The following is an 11,731-nucleotide window of genomic DNA, read 5'->3' as shown; positions in this document are numbered from 1 at the left end:
GTGGTAGAAATTGGAAAATCCCAAGAAACTTTGGATTTCCTTTACTGTTTGTGGGATGGGCCAATTTAGAACCTCTTGAACCTTATTGGGGTCCATTTGTGTCCCTTGGGCTGATAGAATGTATCCCAAGTAAGGGATTTGGGGTTGATGGAAAACACATTTTTGTAGCTTGTTAAAAAGGTGGTTTTGTTTTAATCTTCTGAGTGCTTCTCGTACATGGACGATATGGTCTGAGAGATGTTTTGAAAATATCAATATGTCATCGATGTATACTACTACTGTGTGTAGTAGGAGGTCTGAAAATACATGGTCCATTAATCTTTGGAAAACTGCCGGCGCATTGGAGAGACCAAAGGGCATTACCCTGTATTCGAAATGTCTGAATGGCATTCTAAAGGCAGTCCTTCATTTGTCGCCATGACAAATTCGGATGAGATGATATGCTCCTCTTAAGTCTAGTTGGTGAAAATGGTAGATCCCTTAACTGCTTCTAAAATGTCTGGAATCAGGGGCATGTGGTATTTGTCAGGAATGGTCATCTTGTTTAACCCTCTCAAGTCAATACAGAGTCTTAGTTCTGTGGTATCTTTTTTTGGAATAAAGAATAGGGAAGCACCGGTTGGAGAGTCTGTTACAGAGATTTCTTTGCAGGTACTTTTGTAGGGTATCCTTCGCTATTTGAGATAAGATGTACATCCTTCCGAAAGGAATGGGTTTGTCTGGGATTAAATCGATGGCGCAATCATCCCAACAATGGGGAGGGAGTTCCTTGTATTCCTGATCCAAAAAGATTTCTTCATAGTCTTGGTAATGACTAGGCAGAGTCACAATCAATTCGATGGGAATGGTTCTTTGGGGACGATGTATGGTTGATGAGGGGATATGAAGCCCAGCCAACCTTTTTTGGAGGTAATGGTTTATACAGTGTTCTGAACCTAAAACAAATGATCCAGCTGTCCCATTAATAAAGGGAGTGTGCAGGCGGAGCCACGGAAGACCCGAGATAACGGACTGCCTTGATCAGATCGAATGTAATGTATTCTTGATGGGTCATGATACTCATAAGTAATGACTCGGTTTCCTCTTTAATTAGTCCTGAAGAAAGTGGAGTGGCATCGACTGCTTCTACCGGAATTAATGTAGAACGTGATCTACAAGGATCTGATATTTGTGGGCTCATTGGTCATCAAGGAAGTTCCGCGCTGCTCCACAGTCTACCAGAGCGGGGACATTTTCGAGTAGATGATTTCCTACTCTCAAAGATATTTTGATGACTACCATTTGGGTGTAAAATGGAGAATTGAATTTCCCTTCCTGGATCATAGTTCCTCTTATGACCGGGGGGTTGCATTTCCCGAGCGTCTGAGAGGAATCAGAGGACAATCATTTAATTCATGGTCTTTGGAGGCACAATACATGCAGAGGCCTAGAGTATGGCGCCCAGCTCTTTCCTCTGTAGTTAAGGGTCCTCTAGCCGCTCCTCCCTGCATAGGTTCCTCTTCCTTGCAAGTCTTGGGATTGAATCTGATGTTTTCAGATAAACGGGGAACTCGTGTACGTCTCCTTTCAGCATGACATTCTTGTAAACGGTAGTCTAGCTGTAGAACAGTGCTAATAATTTCAGCTAGATTCCTAGGTCGAGGCATTCTTGAAACCTCATCTTTTAACGCTTCATTGAGTCCTCTTCGCAATAAAGTAATTAAGGCATCCTCAGACCAAGCTGTTTCATGAGCCATTTGTTTATATTGGGTTATAAAGGACAAAGTGTCCATGCAACATTGTTGGAAGTCTAAGAGATGTTCTTGTGCTGATATTACCACTTCCTGTCTCCCGAACATGGCTCAAAGACTATTAATGAATACAATATCGGATTATTGGTAGTCACTAGTGGGGTTACCCAAGCGTGTGCAGCTCCTGCGAGGTTGGAGATCATATGTCCTACTCTAGTTCGGTCAGTTGGGAAATAAGGTGGTTTGAATGCAAATTGGACTAGACATGAGTCCAAGAATTCTCTTGAGATTTTTGGGATTACCATAATATTTACCACCTGGTAATGCACCAGGAGGAAAATCATATTGTTGAGGCAGGTGAGTGACCAATTCTCTAAGTACTGCATTTTCATTTTTAAGGGTTTGGATCTCTGTGGTGAGGTTCTGCATTCCCACCATCAATTGTTGTATTTGCTGATCAATTTTTTCGATTAAGGGGCGTTACTTTCTGTTATGACTACTCAGAGTTCAGTTTTAAGAAATGCAGTACAAGATAACGTAAGATGTATGGTCCACTGAACCCTTACCTGTAGAAGAAGGAGGTTTGTTGGGAAGAAAGGGACCTTGCAGATGCCAAAATGCTTATGAGGTAAAGAGCAGGGAGAAAGGAATGAAAAGTTCCTGGTGTTCCCGGTAGCCAGCAGGCTTGTGGAGCAGACAACACCCCAGCCGAAGGTCAGTTCCCCCTGCAGAGCCGCTGCATGCTGCAGGGAAGCGCTACCCTGACGAGAAAGCAGTTCGGCAGCCCAGAAGAGCCCTGAGAGCACTGCGGACCGAGGGAAAAGGTACGCAGGTGCGAGGGGCGGTGCAGAGGGCCCAAAGGGGTGTAACGAAGAGAGCAGAAGCTAAGAGTGAGAGACCCTAACTATTGAAGTAGAATCAGTTGGGAAGGCAATCCAGGCCTCCAATGTAATCATCATAGTCACAGTACCTGGCAGGCTAGAATACCAGGTGGACTAAAGACAAAAGGAAACAAGTGCGAGTCTGGGAACCGCACCCATAAAAACAGTCAAGGCCCCTCAAGCAACCATTGCAGTCACGATACCTGGCAGGCTTTACCAGGTGGACTACAATACAGAAGGAAGCAAGTGGGATTCTGAGACCCACACCCAAAAAGAAGCCAAGGGAAAGGAGTTATTCCCCTGGGTGTTTGTGGAAACTGTAGAAAATCCAAGGGCAAGGGAGGCATTCTTTTAGCACTTTGAAGAAGTTGGAAAATAGCTTGGGGAAGCGAGTCATTCCCCCTGGTGTTTGTGAACACTATAAAACGGCCAGGAGAAGGGAGACATTCTCTTGGTCATTCTGAAGTTTATTTTTGTACCAGTTATTGAACTTTAGTTTTACGAACTAGAGAAGAACTTTTGAATCACACATCCAGAAGAAGATCCCCCTTCACTTCAGTATGGGTTCCTAAGGGTTTGAATAGGTTTTGACACGACGGTGGACTTTTTCTTTTTTTCGACATCCTGCTAGACTCATTAGTAATTCCTTTGAGGCAGGGAAACCCCTTTTAGTATTAGGGATAGGCAGGCATTTCCCAACTCTCACTCCTTAAATAAAATTCTGTATCAATCAACAATGCCACCACTGTGTCGATCTCTTACTCCTAAAGCCTTACATATGGTGTCAGAAGTTGAATCCCACCTAGTTGACATAAACTGGGGGTCCTCGAGTCTAATAAGATAGACAGAATAGCCTCTAATCCTTTTGTTGCCACACTGAGGAAAGTTTAACTCAGGCCATCTGCTCAACTAAATCCTTTAAGGAGAGGAACCAAGAGGACACTGTCCATACAAATTGCAGGATGGGAGTACGATTTTCTCCCTTGACTCCACAAGCCATCTTAACAACTAGAAAAAACATAGAAGGAAATAATTATAAACTTTTTTCTCACATGAGTGTATTATACTCAGTTGGGACAAAGCAGTCATCTCCCTAGGACTAGGAATACAGATCCCTACACAAGCCGTAGAGTATGCCATGCCTCCCAGAGGAGCTTGCCTTGAGTGAAAGATAAAGACACTATCACTCTTAACCGATTGCAATGAGATGAAGTTTATTATTTTGAACTTCTCGGTTAACCCAATACAGGTTATCGAGTTGGTGGGTTACCTACTATATGAGAACCTATGGGAACCTTCCTCGGACCAGAACCCGGATAAAAGAGATAGAAATAACCCAGCAAGTCATTCTTGTGAGGCTAATACCCAAGAATGTTTTTTCTGTTGCTCAAAGGGGAAGGTTGAGGTAAACTTGAACCCTAGTCAGGAGAAAATCGAGTGTAAAATCTATAGGGAGAAGGACAGTCTTCCCGATTTACCAACATCATGGGAAAATCCATCCCCTAGAAAAAAAGAAAAGGGTGAACGTTCAGAAGAGATGATATCCATGTTTTCCCATCGGGATCATAACTGTGTTGAACCGGAAGGAATAGAGGAACACCTTAGAATGAGAGAGTCGATGAGATTGGGGGATGACCTATGTACTCCAGAGGGAGAGGGGGGGTTGAACCAATTTATAGGAATAGAACTGGATTCCTCTCCTTGGCCATCCACGTAAGGTCATGAAAAGCTTAGAGGGGAAGAGCAGAGGAAAACCCTTCCCACTATATCAACAAGCCAAGACCACCCATGCTATTCATGTGGAATCTTTGGCCATTCGACCAAAGAGTGCCCCCTTAATATAAGGTCTCTTCCCCTGTCACCAGTTGAATACCATACCCAAAAGATTAGCAAAGGTGATCCACAAAGTTCTAATTCATATTTTTCAAATATCCTTTTTACTCAATACAATGAGATGACAGCACATTGGGAAGAAGATCCGGAGAAATATCACCCAAAAGGGAAGAAAAGTTCCTATATGCAGGGAATACAACCACGTACGGAATCCTAGCCACTATTAACCAAAAATATATCTGTGCCCAATTAGAAAGTGGAAGCATGGGATGTGTCATAAAACCAGAGTTACTTCCTGGGGATTGGAAAAGGTAGGGAAAGAGAACATCTGATGTGTCCATGGCCATGTCAAAAGTCACCCACAAACTCAAATCCCTATAACTATCTTGGGGAAGGAGTTATGGCTTGTTGTGGTAATAATTACCAACCTTCCAGTGAAGTTGGCTATAGGTAGTAACATCCCACAATTTGACCAGTGGGTCTCTAAGATTGCCTGTATGGAGTCAAAAGTAAATATGCTAGCAGCCGGAAAAAAATCCTACATACAGACCCAAGAGACCCTATCAGTAACTCCAGTCACAGGGTGCATACAATACACCTTTCCTTCTTTCTTCTTTTCTCTCCTAGCTAGGAGCACAGAGCACATCGAAGTCAGCCCTTCCTTTTCTTGTTTGTCAGCTTCAGCTCTGATGACAGAGCGCACATGGCACCTTTGCTTTTCTTTTTGTTCCCTGCTCTGTTCACAAAGCGCACAACAGGGCTTCTTTGTTTTCCTTGCTCTGATCACCCTTGCGGCTTGGGAACACATGGAGGAGCGATCACCGCTATGGGCAAGGCTGGTGCCACAGGGGAGGCTCCCTCTGTCGGGTGAGCGTGGCGCAGACAAGCGCCGAGGCCAATGCTGCTTTGGTAGCCGCAGGACACTGGGCAGCCGATTTTAATACAGTGGGGTTGCAAAACCCCTGGTCGTTACGGCTGGCACCATGATCACACGGCCAGCAGACACAATGTTTTGGGCACATGGCTTACTACAATCAGTGCTGTGATCACACAGCTTTACATTAATAATTGAGTCTGACACAGGTACACCATTCATGAAGTCTGCCACCATACTGCTGCATGTGCTCCGGCTTCTTCTTCTTCTTCTTGCTGATAGATTTTTATCCATCAGCAGTGATTTTTGGATACCGAGGCTTCAGCCTCATTACTCCATCTTCTCGGGTTGAGTATGTAGTTGTGGGTTGTATTTGTCTTGGTCTGTGTGGTTGTCATGCCTGCCAACGGCTTCTCCTCGACCTCTTGTCATTCAGCCCAGCGAACGGCTAGACCGTTCTACACTCGCTGGCGGCTGTTTAATAAACTGCCCGGCAAACGGATACATTGACAATTTCCTGTAGGATTGGTCATGACTTTTATTCAGTTTCATACCTTCCTTATATTCTCCTTTCTTTGCGTAGTGCCTCTTTAAGGAACCTCCGGCATACGCAATAGTCAGCTGACAATGCGTTGGTCATGTGTTACGCGTTGTTCAGCTGATACGTATTTAAACCCGGAAGTTCGGGTGTTCGGCGCTTCTGATCGTCGTTAGTTCTACGCTCCAGAGCCGTTGCTCTTGCTTCTTTCCTTGCTCCTCCACGGATTGCTCTGGCTGCTCGACCTCCTATTGAGACGCCGTCCTGGCTGCACATCGTGACGGTCACCTGACTTTCCGAACTCTGCAACCTCCCGTAGCAGCTCCTGCAGTCTTTTCCCGCGGGGCCATTATTCCGGTTGTGACTGCCCCCGCTGTCTTGGTCGCATTACTCTGTGATTGTATCCTGCCTATTGTGGTACCTGTGGTTCTCCCCGAGGGGCTGCGCTCCATGAGGGCAATTCTGTAAAGGGCTTCCAGCTTGGTTTTCGGTTCTCCTTCTCCCACGGACTTCCATAATCCCTCATTTCCGAGGCTCTGTTCTTCTCAATTACACATCAAGTGCACTGAGACATTATGGACGCTATCCTGCGTGCACCATCTCGACTCTAGTGTGGCCCTCGTTTCGTGCGGGTTAGGATTTCCCTACTAACCTCCCTTTCCCTGTCGTTGCTTAGGATTCTTCTATTTTGGGATTTCTAAAGACTAAACTGGACAGGTTGATTGTTCCTACTTACCCCTACATCTTCAAAGAAAACAGGTCAGTGGTTTTCGAACCGATACATACTGTCATTTTGTTTTTATCAGTTCCTGAAATCATACTTGTCTTTTTCCTAATAGGCTGGTGGTTCCTTTATACTTACTCGCCCTTTCCGCTGATTCCTCCCTTGGGCTGTATCCTTAACAGTCAAAGAGTGCCGTCAGTTGGAAGGTCGCTATTCACCTATTACGAGGGACATCGAGTCATCTCCTAAAGACTCTACATGTATCCTTTTGGTAAAATCTACTCTACATGTATCCTTTGATGCTGATATTCTGTACTATTGTTGGTTGTTTCAGTTACCCAAAACCGAATTCTAACAGAATCAGAAGCCTGAAATGGAGGGTTCAGATCCCTTAAATGTACTCACTCAGCTGATTGCTGACCTGAGACAGGAAATGATATCAGCTCAGGATACATTGCGCTACCGTATGGACATGCTGCAAGATTCCATGCACGCATCTCCACAGGGGGTGGCAGGCTTAAATCCCGTGGCCTCGGGTTCGGGTCTCCAGGCCACTCAAAGGGACCCCGTACAGGTGCTCATGCCAGCCCAGTTCCCTTTAGCCCCTCCGGAGAGATTTATGGGGGAACCTAGGAACTTTCGCACCTTTGTAAACCAGTGTCGGCTTCACTTCTTATGTCGACCCAGCTCTTTCCCAGATTTGACCACTAAAGCAGCATTTGTGCTGTCCTATCTAGGGGGAACAGCTGCCGCATGGGCTAATCCTTTGCTCGAATCAAACAGTCCTTTGTTGTATGACTGTGACGCTCTATTATCAGCCATGGGCAAAATATTCGATATGCGACACGCTACCCAGGCTACGGATCTTGAACTATTGAACTTACAGCAAGGCAATCAAAGCTTATTGGCCTACCTTGCTCGGTTCAATCAACTCACAGCAGAAACCCAATGGCCTGAGGACAAGAAGTCCGCAGTCTTCTACAAAGGCTTGTCTGAAGAATTGAAAGATGCCTTGTCAGCGGTCCCTGTGGTTCCGTCAGGATTTTCGGATCTCCTAGATCTGGTCCTTCAAATAGACGCCCGACGATCCGCCAGGAAAGGAGAAAAGAAACCCTTCATGGCAACACCTGGGCGTTCTGATACTTCTCATACCGCAACCTGCGAACCTGAACCTATGCAAATAGGCGCAGTACGCGGCCATCTGTCCGTTTCTGAACGTGAAAACCGCCGCAAGAACAACTTATGTATGTACTGCGGCTCTCCTGAACATTTATTAGCGTCTTGCCCCAAGAAACCGCCTAGAAAGTCGGGAAACGTCAAAGCTCGGCAATAGCAGGGGTCCCTGTGCCGAGTACCAAACAGGACTCCTCTGTCTACATGGCTTCCTCCATATCAGTACCAGTGTCCTTGGAATTTGACGGGACCATTTTACGATCCCTAGCTATGCTTGATTCAGGCGCCGCTAATTGCTACATGGATCTATCGTTTGTGGCCCGGTCAGCAATACCAACGGTTCCTAAATCGGTTCCAGAAGCAGTTCACAACATCGATGGTTCTTCTTTATCTTCCGGGTTGGTAATGGAAGAGACCATCCCAATTAAGCTGTCCTTACCTGATGGTCACACAGAACTCTTGGTCTTTGATGTGATAGCTGCACCTCAATACCCATTGATATTAGGTTTGTCATGGCTCAAACTGCATAATCCTATCATTGACTGGACCACAGGCCTCATCCAATACCCCTCGGATTATTGCCACAATGAGTGCTTTCCGGGATCTAAAGGGAGCCGTTCTCCGGTGTTGGCATTCCTAGTGGGGGCTCCTTGCATCGGCTTGCTTACCAACAAGCCCATCTTGGTACCCAGAGAGTATGCGGCATACGCCGATGTGTTTGATAAAGGTAAAGCAGAGGCGTTACCACCTCACAGGCCTTATGACTGCCCTATAGAATTGGTGGCTGGCGCCAAGACTCCTACAGGGCGTGTCTATTCTCTTACCCAACGGGAGGATGAAGTACTGAAAGAGTATATCGATAAAGCCCTGGAAAACGGTTTTATCCGCCCTTCTCGGTCACCAGCTGCTTCGCCCCTGTTCTTCGTTCCTAAAAAAGAAGGGGACCTACGTCCGTGCATTGACTATAGGGCCCTCAATGCTATCACTGTAAAAAATCAGTACCCGTTACCATTAATTAATGTACTCCTAGACCAATTGGGTGCTTCTATCATCTTCACTAAACTGGACTTGCGTGGGGCGTACAATCTTGTACGTATTCGCCAAGGCGACGAATGGAAGACCGCATTTAAGACCCGGTACGGTCTCTATGAGTATTTAGTCATGCCCTTCGGATTGTGCAACGCCCCCGCAACGTTCCAGTATTTTATGAATGATATCTTCAGTGACTACATTGACCAATTCATGGTCGTCTACCTAGATGACATCCTGATTTATTCGTCCTCCATGGAGGATCACCTCACACATGTTACCAAAATACTTCATAGATTGAGAGAAAACCACTTATTCGTTAAAGCCGAAAAATGTGTATTCCACACTCAGGAAGTGGAATTCCTAGGGTATGATATCACCAATAAGGGGGTGAGAATGAGTCATTCCAAAGTCAAAGCAATCCTGGACTGGCCCGTTCCCAACTCAGTCAAATCCTTACAATCCTTCCTGGGCTTCGCAAATTTTTATCGGAGATTCATCCACTCTTTCTCTAAGACTGTAGCACCACTTACAGCCCTGACTAGTCCCAAAGCTTCATTTCACTGGTCAACAGAGGCACAAAAGGCCTTCGATATGTTGAAAGAGGCCTTTACATCAGCCCCTGTACTACAGCATCCAGATCCTGAGACACCCTTCATTGTAGAGGCTGATGCTTCCAGTTTGGCTATAGGGGCTATCCTCTCACAGGAATGTACGTACACTAGAGAGGAACACCCAGTGGCGTTTTTTTCGCGTAAATTAGCCCCTTATGAAAGGAATTACACTGTCACAGAGAAAGAACTGTTGGCGATAAAAGACGCGTTCTTGACATGGAGACACCATCTTCTTGGGGCAAAACATTCGGTGCTTGTGTATTCAGACCACCGCAATCTCCAAGAAATAAAATCAATGAAATGCTTAACTGCTAGACAAGCTCGTTGGCACTCGTTCTTTGCCCAGTTCGATTTCCATATCACATATCGTCCGGCCAAAGACCACACCAAAGCAGACGCTTTGTCACGTCTTCATTCTGGTCGGGTCGATGGTGTTGACCCAAAACCCACTTTATTGGCAGAAACCGTTATTTGCAGTTGTTCTGTTCAACCTTCCCTCAAACAGGATATAACCAAATGGGTCTCGCAAAACCCACAAAAGGTTTTGGAATCGAATCTGGATGTCAGCGATGGTCTCCCGTACTACAACGGTCTTTTGTATTTACCCACGGATCAGACCCGTCTTAAGGCAATGGAATGGAGTCATGACTCATTAGTCGCGGCTCATCCCGGTCAAAAGAAGACTTTGGAATTGGTTCGGCGATGGTCTTGGTGGCCAGGTATGTCACGCGACGTCATAGACTATGTTTCTTCCTGTGCTGTATGCGCCCAGTGTAAAACCACATCGAAAAAACCCATGGGATTGCTGCAGCCTTTACCGGTGCCACACAAACCTTGGTACATGGTGTCTATGGACTTTGTCGTGGAATTACCTCCCGTACAGGGATTTAATACGGTGTGGGTTGTCGTGGATTACTTCACTAAAATGGCCCTGTTCATCCCATGTCAAGGTATTCCTACGGCCATTGTCCTGGCGGATCTCTTTTTGAAACACGTCTTCCGGTTTTTTGGCCTTCCTGCAGTAGTGATCACAGACAGGGGATCACAGTTTGCTTCGCGTTTCTGGAAAGCTTTAACATCTACACTTTTGATGGACGTGCGTCTATCTAGTTCTTATCACCCTCAGACTGACGGGCAGACAGAGCGGGTAAATGGTGTCATGGAACAGTACCTACGATGTTTATTGCTACAACATCAGACCTCCTGGCTTGCCGTTCTGCCGGCGGCCGAATTTGCGTATAACAACTCGGTGCATACCTCTACTGGCGTATCGCCTTTTTACGCGCTCTATGGTCAGCATCCTCGTTCCATTCCTGTTCATCCTGAATTGCCCGGTTCGGTCCCTGGGGCAGTCAACAAAGTACGGAACATCACCTCCCTACAGACCAGGATCAAAAGAAATCTGGAAGAAGCCCAGGCTCGCTCAAAACGGCATGCTGACAAACACAGACTTGTCGCTCCTCTATACAAAGTTGGTATGTCAGTCTGGCTATCCACCAAACATCTGAAAATACCTGGAAAAAAGAAGCTGTTACCTCGTTTTGTAGGTCCATACAAGATTACCGACGTGATAAACCCTGTGGCTGTTCGTTTGGAACTGCCTTCTCGTTGGAGAGTTCATCCAGTGTTTCACGTCTCTCTCGTTAAGCCTTTGACCGCTGGAACACGATTGCCGGTTAAGCCTTTGGCAGTCTCGGTACGAGGTTCGGAGGAGTACGAGGTGAAGGCTATTCTGGATGTTAGGCTGCGTGCTGGGGTTCCACACTATCTCATTGATTGGAAGGGTTACGGCCCCGAGGATCGTTCCTGGGAACCCATCTCCAACATCCATGCCCCCGCTCTACTGCGCCGGTTTCACGCTTCTAAGGGGGTGGGGCGCTCTTTGGGGGATGGCACTGTCATGCCTGCCAACGGCTTCTCCTCGACCTCTTGTCATTCAGCCCAGCGAACGGCTAGACCGTTCTACACTCGCTGGCGGCTGTTTAATAAACTGCCCGGCAAACGGATACATTGACAATTTCCTGTAGGATTGGTCATGACTTTTATTCAGTTTCATACCTTCCTTATATTCTCCTTTCTTTGCGTAGTGCCTCTTTAAGGAACCTCCGGCATACGCAATAGTCAGCTGACAATGCGTTGGTCATGTGTTACGCGTTGTTCAGCTGATACGTATTTAAACCCGGAAGTTCGGGTGTTCGGCGCTTCTGATCGTCGTTAGTTCTACGCTCCGGAGCCGTTGCTCTTGCTTCTTTCCTTGCTCCTCCACGGATTGCTCTGGCTGCTCGACCTCCTATTGAGACGCCGTCCTGGCTGCACATCGTGACGGTCACCTGAC

This window comes from Ambystoma mexicanum, chromosome 7p (assembly GCF_040938575.1).
Source record: "Ambystoma mexicanum isolate Mex_15411 chromosome 7p, UKY_AmexF1_1, whole genome shotgun sequence".
NCBI lineage: Eukaryota > Metazoa > Chordata > Amphibia > Caudata > Ambystomatidae > Ambystoma > Ambystoma mexicanum.
The sequence above is the reverse complement of the archived record's forward strand: the minus strand, read 5'-3'. Positions refer to the sequence as shown.